This window comes from Humulus lupulus, chromosome 1 (genome assembly GCF_963169125.1).
Source record: "Humulus lupulus chromosome 1, drHumLupu1.1, whole genome shotgun sequence".
Lineage (NCBI taxonomy): Eukaryota > Viridiplantae > Streptophyta > Magnoliopsida > Rosales > Cannabaceae > Humulus > Humulus lupulus.
This window is the reverse complement of record NC_084793.1, coordinates 191,658,304-191,669,089: the sequence shown is the minus strand read 5'-3', so window position 1 is coordinate 191,669,089 and position 10,786 is coordinate 191,658,304.

The following is a 10,786-nucleotide window of genomic DNA, read 5'->3' as shown; positions in this document are numbered from 1 at the left end:
CACCTAACCCCTCAGGGTCCAAAGGAAAACACTAGACTTTGTCACCCGCTCGACCCTCCCGGTACGACGTACCCTAGGAGGTGGAATGATATCCATTCAGAATTCTCATTCATAAACAAAATCTAATTGGATCCTTCATCCATCCCTGGTATCCCAACTTGTACCACCCTAGCAGGGTTCTTTCCTGTTTCAACCAAAGCCGACACTTCGGATTCCATAGCTCAGTGACATTCACCAGCTAATCATACCTGCCAACGTTACGCCAATCTCAGTCGTTGCCTTGTATCCTCCATTACAATCTATGGAGTTATCCCCTGACTGACACACGCCTCACTGTTAGGAGTTCCGCCTCCAATTACATCTCCTCTCTTTCAATCGAGGATTTCAAACACTGATCATCCGTCTATTACTTTTCACCGCATCTGTGTCTCAACGTTAACCTTTCTTACTAATACCCAAGACTTAAGTACCTTATGCCATGCACAACAGTCGACTTAACGTTCTAAGTGTATCAACCATGATTCAATCAATCCTCGCGTCAATTATTCCTGGGCGTGCCCAAATCGTGATACACTCCCCCATTTCCATAACCTTACCATAGATCAGGTCCTTTATGCAATCACTCTTTACTTAACCAAAACATACGCATATTCCAGAATTACCAGATACTAAACAATCTTACCTTGTCTTCTGAATTTCTTTCTGATTTGACGTCACTCAGTCCGTCTAACCTCAAGTTTTACTGTTCTCCTCATCTCTGATGTAGCTGTCTCCGGAGGTGCTTGTGCAATAGATGACGCGCTTACCAGTCTTGTTATGCCTTCAATTCTTCAGATATTCATCATTAGCTTCTTTGTGGTTTCAGATCAATTCTTCTCTTACCTGTCCTTTCTTCTTGTAGCTCTAATCTGAGTACTCTTGACGACACCCAAACTAACACTCCGTAAAACCTTACCTGAGACTCCGCCTTCTGGGTACAAACGTCTTCCACATAGTCATTTGCTCACCATTTCTGTCTGGGAGTAATCCACCTGTACTGCTCGTGAGCTTGAAGGGGACTTGTCCATACCGTTCATGCATTCTCTGCCTAAAGAACTTACCTGTGCTGCTGTAGCTTGAACCATTCCAGAATCTTTGTTACCAACTCCTCACACCCTACTCGATGCAAAATAGAAAAATCAAAAAATGTCTCTATCCTTAGTTTCCAACTGGTAATAACTAGGTCCTAGATCAACTCTTGGAGACATCGTCCTATCTTGTATCCAACATTGTACCTTTTGTTCTAACCCGACGATGCTAACAATCCCCGCAACATAACACACTGGCTACACCAGGGTCAAATTCCTTCGATTGCTTCAATAGACCTTCTGTCAGTCAAAACCATCTTTTACTACTTTCCTTATACCAATCCTATCTATAGTCTAACCTTGAAATACTCCTAAGTCGTCCTTTTTATACCCACATAATTTTTTCACTGGTCAGCTCAGTTCCCACTTAGTCTCCTTTACATACTCCAGATGATATCCTCAACCATCCATCTACTAGAGTTTCTAATTCCTTCTCAATAAGTATTACTGTCTCAGCCTCTCGAATAGCACCTTTGAGGCAACCTCTCTATGTCCAACACCCTCTCGGAGCATTCACAACACCGAGTTCTTTCAGTTCGTTACATGACCAAAGCATAAACCATTCAGTTAAATACTCATCCTTGAGGACTCAACCTCAAACTTTGAATGTATCGACGCATTCCAGTTCCCCGTTCCCTCACCATGGGAAATCCATCCTAACATCTCGAGTCATTCTATGTAGAAGTCATGCCCTCACCTGACCTCCTCTCAGGTGGCATCCTCTCCCTCATGCATACCAAATAACCTCCCTGGTTCCTGTCGCCATCTCGATAACTACCTTTTCAATCAGGCTTCTTTCCAATCTCAAATTAGGTGCCCAAGCACTGTCTGGGGTCCTTCTACCTCAAAAATCGAGAATTCAACCTCGCTGCGTCCTATCAACAAAAGTACCATCTTATCAATCAGACTTTTTGTAATGCCCCGAATTCCCTGATGTGTTTAACGGCATGAATAGTAGGCCAGGAGGGCCGTACTTGCTTAATTATGTTATTAATTGATTAAATGCATGTATATGTTGATTATATTATGATATGATGTGAAATGCATGCATGTGAGTCCATATTTGTTATTACAGGGGTGTGATGGTAATTTGGCCCGTTGAGGGTAAATTGATTAATTGTTCACATGTTGGTGATATAATTTGAGACCACATTAAGATGTGGGTTTGTTCGAGCCATTTGGCATGAGACGATCAAGGAATGTTTAATGTCGGTTTGGTCATAACGGGATTAAGCTCGGGGCTCGGGGTGAGTCTCGGGGTGTTTTAATGATTAGAGTGTTACCGGGCATTAAAGGGTAATGGGATGTGAAATATTGGAGTTTGAGAATATTGAGATTAGCGGGAAAAGGGAAGCGTTAATTATGATTAACGGTGTAGGTGGAAAATGTCAAAACTACCCTTGAGTTGGTTTTAGAAGCTTTTAAAGACCTAGGGGTATAATGGTCATTTGGGATTTGGATATATATGGTTTAGATGGTGGTAGAGAAAACAGAACCAAAACAGAGTGTAAGCTTCTTCCTTCCCGTACCTTCACCTACCTTCATCTTCTTGGTGAGATTTGGTGATCTTGTTGAGGATTTGAGCTTAGGAGCTAAGCCTTGGTACTTTGGGAGAGTGTTCCACTGTGGAAGAGCACCATAACCTGAACTTGAGGTAAGATTTTAGCCCTTAGTTTCCATGTTTGCTCTGTTTTCATTTTAGGATTTCAGATTTAGAATTTGATGTGGAAAGTGAGGATTAAAGGGAGTTTTCATGTTGTTTTTTATTGGGGTTTGATGGGGGTGAGCTATGGGTGTTATTTGGGGGTTTAATTGTGTGTTTGGAAGAAGTTTAGAGAGGGTTTGAAGGGCTGGTTTGAGAGGAAAGAGCTCAGGGAAGAAAACTGGTTCGTGTGGCCGACTTAGCCATTCTGGGCTGAGCGCCGCGGCACAGCAGTGGTGCGCCGCGGCCCTTGGCGCCTGGCAGGGGAGGCCCCTTCGGCCTGAAGGGTGCGCCACGGCGCAGCAGGGGAGGGCCGCGGCCCTTAAGGTCAATTTTTCCAAAAGGGTGTTTTTAGCATGGGGATTCAAACCTAAGGCCTCGGGATTGAACCTACTACCCGGTTGAGTAGTGTTTGAGGTCCTGGAGGTTAGGTTTTGGTTTCGAAACATTTTATTATTCATTTTATTGATGGAATCCCATAATTTGGTTATGAGCAGGTAGCCGCTAAAGGACCAAAAAGTCGATCGTTCTCAGGGTTGTTCTTTTATTCGTTCTTGCTCGGACCAAAGGTAAGAAAACTGCACCCCAAGTGTGACATGCATGGATATATGTAAGGCATGTTGATTGTGTAATATGGACATGGATTGAACATGGAATGCTTAGCATATGTTGTTCGCTTGTGCATAGCACTGACTTGTCAGTCAGAATTGGCAAAGGTGTTAGTGTCAGCTGTGAAGCTGTGACTTATTAGTCAAGTTCGGCGGTGATACTGGACACTGGTCACTTAGCGCTGACTTATTAGTCAATAATGGACTTAGCGTGGTTCACGCAAGCCAACGAAGATTAGATCTAATCGACTATTAGCATTGAATGACTCAAGGAGAATTAATGCCTGACCGACCCTGAGGGTCGATGAACAAACAGAGCTTGGAGGCTGGTGGCTTACCTAGCAGCCACTCTCCCGCTAGAAAAGAGAGCCTGGAGGCTAGTGGCTTACTTAGCAGCCACTCTCCCGCTAGAAAAGAGAGCTTGGAGGCTAGTGGCTTGCCTAGCAACCACTCTCCCGCTAAAACCATGTGTTATTCATTTGTTTGAAAGCTTTATGCTCAGTGTGTTTATAATGATAATCATTTGATAATGTTTTTAGAAAGTATTATGTTTTCTTGCTGGGCTTTGGCTCATGGGTGCTATGTGGTGCAGGTAAAGGGAAGGAAAAGCTCACCTAGCCTTGAGTGGAGAGCTGAAGTGGTGATGTGTACATATGCGGCCGCTTGACCACCACGGCCAAGATGTTCTCAGAGGAACTAGGGGGTTTACCCTACTTTTGCCGCTTAGGTCGGCGAGTTTGTAAATTTTGAACACTAGTGACCATTTTGTACTGAGAACCACTTGTAAATGTTTTGTTTAGCTCTGCAGAGCAGTTTGTAATAAAATCTCCATTTCCTTTTTATTGGTTTAATACCTTAACCTGTTAATTACACTTAGAGCACGTTTTTGACCAAAGGACTCAGGCAATGAGTCAAATTTCCGGTCCATCGTTCACCGTAACTGTTCTGGGGTAGCCAGGGCGTTACAACTTGGTATCAGAACCATGCCAAGGTTAAGGTTCCTGTAGACTGGCTGGGCATGTACACACATCACTGAAGTCAAGCTCGACTCTTGGTTTGGTAACTCTTTATGTAGTTATGTGCATAACTGCCTAAATGTGCTGCAAATGCTTTACCTGTATGCATGAGATATTATAAACTGTTATGTGATACATGCTGAGTGCTGAGTGCCATAAACATGTAGTCGCTTGTGCATATTGAATGACTGTGTAAAATGATAATTGTCTGCTTGTTCTTGGACCGTGAGGCGGCAAGAGGTTTAGTTATTACTACCTGACTGGCCGTATTGGTTATTATTGTTTCAGTAAGGTATCAGTGACAGAATGAACCCAGAACAGACAGACACTACAGCTGGCCAGAGTGGTCAGGGTCAGAATAATGACAAATGCCAGGGTCAAGAGAATGACCATTCCCAGATTCTACAGCCAGCACCTGCAAACTGGCAGCAGGTGTTTAGTGATTTGCAGGCTATAGTGTAGAAACAGGGAGAGGAGCTTCGTCTCCTGAGGCAGCAACAAGTGCCTGCAGTGGTTAATGTACCAGAGGCACCTTCTGTGTCAGTGCCAGTTATTGGGCAGCAGCCTGGGGTTGAAAAAAGATTTGAACCTCTTTATGAGCGGTTCAGGAAACAGCAACCTCCAGTTTTTGAAGGCAGCGCTGATCCTATTAAAGCTGAACAATGGATGAGCAGGCTTAACACTATTCTTGACTTTATGAAGGTAGTGGGTAGTGAGAGGGTGGCCTGTGCTGCCTATATGTTTCGGGAAGATGCCCGGATTTGGTGGGAAGTGGTTTGCCAGACCAAGGATGTTAATCTCCTGAGTTGGGAGGAGTTTTAGACCTTGTTTAATGAGAAGTACTATAACGATGCTATAAGGGCGGCGAAGGCCGATGAATTTATGAGGCGACTTCAGGGAAGTTTATCAGTTACTGAATATGCCTTAAAGTTTGCCAAAGAGCTGGTGCCCACTGATGGGACCAGGAGAGAGAGATTCCTCCAGGGGCTACAGCCCAGGTTAGCCCGTGACGTTCGCATCACCACTATGGCAGGAGTCACTACTTATGCACAGGTGGTGGAAAAGGCACTCACTGCTGAGAGTGCTGAGATAAGATCTGGCGTGACAATGCAGCCAGAAGGGATTTCAGGAGGCCAGGTCCTCCATTTGTTGGTTCTGGTAGGGGAGTTGGCCCCAGCGATCAGAAGAGGAAGGTTCCTGATACCTTCCCAGTTCCAGGTCCTGACAGGAGACCTCGTGGTGTTACAGTAGGTCGTCCTGGGAGCAGTGAAGCCTGGAAGACTCGTCCTGAATGCCTTAAGTGCAAGAAGCGCCATTTGGGAGAGTGTAGGGCAAAGGCCTGCTATTTGTGTGGAGTAGTGGGACACCTTAAGAAAGATTGCCCTCAGATAGGGAAAGAAGAACCCAGGAAGGTGGACAGCTCGACCTCAGCTCGAGTGTTCACGTTGACTCAAGCAGAAGCTGAGGCTTCCCCCTCAGTTGTTACAGGCCAGCTTCTTAGTGCAGGGACCCCTTATCATGTGTTAATTGATTCTGGTGCTACACATTCCTTTGTTGCTAGTAGCATTATTGATAGGTTGTGTAGACCTTGTGACTTCTATGCTGTGGGGTTTGGTACTTTGTTACCCACTGGGGAGATAGTGGTATCCAGAAGATGGGTCAGATCTTTGCCAGTGACAGTAGAGGGCAGAGAGTTGTCAGTGGACTTGATAGAGTTAGTTATGACTGACTTTGATATGATACTGGGTATGGATTGGTTGGCAAATTATGGGGCAACTATTGACTGTAGAAGGAAGATGGTCACCTTTGAGCCTGAGGGTGAGGATCCTTTTGTGTTTGTTGGTACTGTGCATGGACCCCGTGTTCCTATGATTTCTGTGTTGAGGGCCAGGGATCTTTTGCAGAGAGGATGCATTGGATTCTTAGCCAGTGTGGTTGACACCACTCAGGTCATGCCAGTGAGACCAGAGGATACTAGACTTGTGTGTGAGTTTCTGGATGTGTTTCCAGAAGATTTGCCAGGGTTGCCACCACACAGGGAGATTAAGTTCGTTATAGAATTGGCACCAAGGACGGAGCCAGTGTCTAGAGCACCATATAGAATGGCCCCAGCTGAGTTGAAAGAATTGAAAGTGCAGTTGCAAGAGCTGCTGGATATGGGTTTCTTTAGACCTAGTTTCTCACCCTGGGGTGTGCCAGTTCTGTTTGTAAAGAAGAAAGATGGTTCATTGAGAATGTGTATAGATTACAGGGAATTGAATAAGTTAACAATTAAGAATAAGTATCCTTTGCCAAGGATAGATGACCTGTTCGATCAGTTGCAAGGTATGAAGGTATTCTCTAAGATCGACCTTTGTTCTGGTTACCATCAGTTGAGGGTCAAGGAGGGAGATATACTGAAGACTGCTTTTCGTACCAGGTATGGGCATTATGAGTTTCTAGTTATGTCATTTGGGTTGACTAATGCCCCTGCTGCTTTCATGGATATGATGAACAGAGTGTTCAGGGATTACTTAGACCAGTTTGTGATCGTCTTCATCGATGATATTCTGGTATATTCTCAGACTGAGTTAGAGCATGAGCAGCATCTGAGGTTGGTTCTACAGAGACTGAGAGAACACAGGTTGTTTGCTAAGTTCAAGAAGTGTGAGTTCTGGTTATCTCAAGTATCCTTTCTTGGACACATTGTCAGTAAGGAGGGGATTAAGGTAGATCTAGCAAAGATCTAAGCGGTCAGAGATTGGCCAAGGCCAAAGAATGCTTCTGAGGTTAGAAGTTTCCTTGGATTGGCAGGTTATTACAGGCGGTTCGTGGAAGGGTTCTCGAAGATTGCAAGTGCTTTGACTGAGCTGACACGCAAGAGCCAGAATTTGTGTGGTCAGATAAGTGTGAGAACAGCTTCCAGGAACTAAAGCAGAGGTTGATTACAGCTCCGATTCTGAGTCTTCCGACAGATCGGGAGAAGTTTGTGATTTACTGTGATGCTTCTCATCAGGGTTTGGGCTGTGTTTTGATGCAATCAGAGAGGGTTATTGCCTATGCTTCTCGTCAGCTGAAGGAGTATGAAAAGAGATATCCTACTCATGATCTGGAGTTGGCGGCGGTGGTTTTTGCTTTAAAGATATGGAGGCATTATCTCTATGGAGAGAAATGTGAGATCTATACAGACCACAAGAGCCTGGAGTATTTCTTCACCCAGAAAGACTTGAACATGAGGCAAAGGCGTTGGCTGGAGTTAATGAAAGACTATGATTGTGAGATTTTGTATCATCCAGGGAAAGCCAACGTGGTAGCTGATGCTTTGAGCCGGAAAGGTCCGGGGTAGATTCATGGTATGAGGCTGATAGCCAAAGAGTTAGCAGATGATATGACCAGAGCTGGTATAGAGTTGCTAGTGGGTCAGTTGGCTAACAGTACGCTACAGTCTACATTGTTAGAGAGGATTAAAGAGGGTCAGTTGAGTGATCCTCAGCTGATCAAGAACAGGGAGGATGTTCTGGCTGGAGCATCCAGGGATTATACAGTGTCTGAGGTAGGCTTGTTGAGATACAAGGGGCAGATATGTGTTCCGTTAGACACTGCATTGAGGCGAGAGATTCTGGATGAATCTCATACTACACCTTACTCTTTGCATCCAGGCACCACGAAGATGTTCCAGGATGTGAGATCTTTATATTGGTGGCCGGGGATGAAGAGAGATGTAGTAGAGTATGTGGCTAAGTGCTTGACATGTCAGCAGGTCAAGGCTGAGCATCAGAGGCCGGCAGGGTCACTACAGCCTCTGGATATTCCAGAGTGGAAGTGGGAAGACATCACAATGGATTTTGTGGTGGGCTTACCTAGGACTACTGGTCAGCATGATTCTGTTTGGGTGATAGTGGATCGCTATACCAAGTCAGCTCACTTCTTGCTAGTGAGGACTACATATACAGTTGATCAGTATGCGGATCTCTATGTGAGAGAGATCGTGCGGCTCCATGGTGCACCTAGGTCGATCGTGTCAGATCGGGACCCCACTTTTACTTCCAAGTTCTGGGGGAGTTTGCAGAAAGCCATGGGGACAAAGTTAAAGTTCAGTACGACTTATCATCCTCAGATAGATGGGCAATCTGAGAGGACGATCCAGATTTTGGAGGACATGCTGAGAGCGTGTGTACTGGATTTCGGTGGTTCTTGGAGTAAGTATCTGCCTTTGATAGAATTATCCTACAACAACAGTTACCAGTCTACCATTGGAGTAGCACCTTATGAGATGTTGTATGGTAGGAAGTGCAGATCTCCCATTCATTGGGATGAGACAGGAGAAAGGAGATACTTAGGTCCTGATGCAGTTCAGAGGACCAGTGAGGCTATAGAGAAGATTAGAGCTAGAATGCTTGCTTCTCAGAGTAGACAGAAGAGATATGCAGATCCCAAGCGCAGGAACGTGGAGTTTCAGGTAGGAGACTACGTTTTCCTCAGAGTCTCGCCATGGAAAGGGGTGAGAAGGTTTGGGAAGAAAGGCAAGCTGAGTCCTAGATTTGTAGGTCCATTTGAGATCCTGGAGAGGATTGGTCAAGTGGCTTACAGATTGGCTTTGCCTCCGGTGTTGTCTGCCGTGCATAATGTATTCCATGTATCAGCTCTTCAGAGGTATGTATCTGATGTGGGCCATATTCTGAGTTATGAAGATCTGGAGCTTGAGCCAGATCTCTCCTTTGAGGAGCAGCCAGTTCAGATACTTGATAGAAAGGACAAGGTCCTCAGGAACAAGACAATACCTTTGGTTAAGGTATTATGGAGGAACAGCAAGGTCGAGGAGGCGACCTGGGAGCTGGAGTCAGATATGCGGAGTCAGTATCACGAGTTGTTCAGGTAAATTTCGGGGACAAAATTTCAGTAAGGAGGGGATAGTTGTAATGCCCCGAATTCCCCGATGTGTTTAACGGCATGAATAGTAGGCCGGGAGGGCCGTACTTGCTTAATTATGTTACTAATTGATTAAATGCATGTATATGTTGATTATATTATGATATGATGTGAAATGCATGCATGTGAGTCCATATTTGTTATTACAGGGGTGTGATGGTAATTTGGCCCGTTGAGGGTAAATTGATTAATTGTTCACATGTTGGTGATATAATTTGAGACCACATTAAGATGTGGGTTTGTTCGAGCCATTTGGCATGAGACGATCAAGGAATGTTTAATGTCGGTTTGGTCATAACGGGCTTAAGCTCGGGGCTCGGGGTGAGTCTTGGGGTGTTTTAATGATTAGAGAGTTACCGGGTATTAAAGGGTAACGGGATGTGAAATATTGGAGTTTGAGAATATTGAGATTAGCGGGAAAAGGGAAGCGTTAATTATGATTAACGGTGTAGGTGGAAAATGTCAAAACTACCCTTGAGTTGGTTTTAGAAGCATTTAAAGACCTAGGGGTATAATGGTCATTTGGGATTTGGATATATATGGTTTAGATGGCTGTAGAGAAAACAGAACCAAAACAGAGTGTAAGCTTCTTCCTTACCGTACCGTCACCTACCTTCATCTTCTTGGTGAGATTTGGTGATCTTGTTGAGGATTTGAGCTTAGGAGCTAAGCCTTGGTACTTTGGGAGAGTGTTCCACTGTGGAAGAGCACCATAACCTGAACTTGAGGTAAGATTTTAGCCCTTAGTTTCCATGTTTGCTCTGTTTTCGTTTTAGGATTTCAGCTTTAGAATTTGATGTGGAAAGTGAGGATTAAAGGGAGTTTTCATGTTGTTTTTGATTGGGGTTTGATGTGGGTGAGCTATGGGTGTTATTTTGGGGTTTAATTGTGTGTTTGGAAGAAGTTTAGAGAGGGTTTGAAGGGCTGGTTTGAGAGGAAAGAGCTCAGGGAAGAAAACTGGTTTGTGTGGCCGACTTAGCCATTCTGGGCTGAGCGCCGCGGCACAGCAGGGGTGCGCCGCGGCCCCTGGCGCCTGGCAGGGGAGGCCCCTTCGGTCTGAAGGGTGCGCCGCGACGCAGCAGGGGAGGGCCGCGGCCCTTAAGGTCTATTTTGCCAAAAGGGTGTTTTTAGCATGGGGATTCAAACCTAAGGCCTCGGGATTGAACCTACTACCCGGTTGAGTAGTGTTTGAGGTCCTGGAGGTTAGGTTTTGGTTTCGAAACATTTTATTATTCATTTTATTGATGGAATCCCATAATTTGGTTATGAGCAGGTAGCCGCTAAAGGACCAAAAAGTCGATCGTTCTCAGGGTTGTTCTTTTATTCGTTCTTGCTCGGACCAAAGGTAAGAAAACTGCACCCCAAGTGTGACATGCATGGATATATGTAAGGCATGTTGATTGTGTAATATGGACATGGATTGAA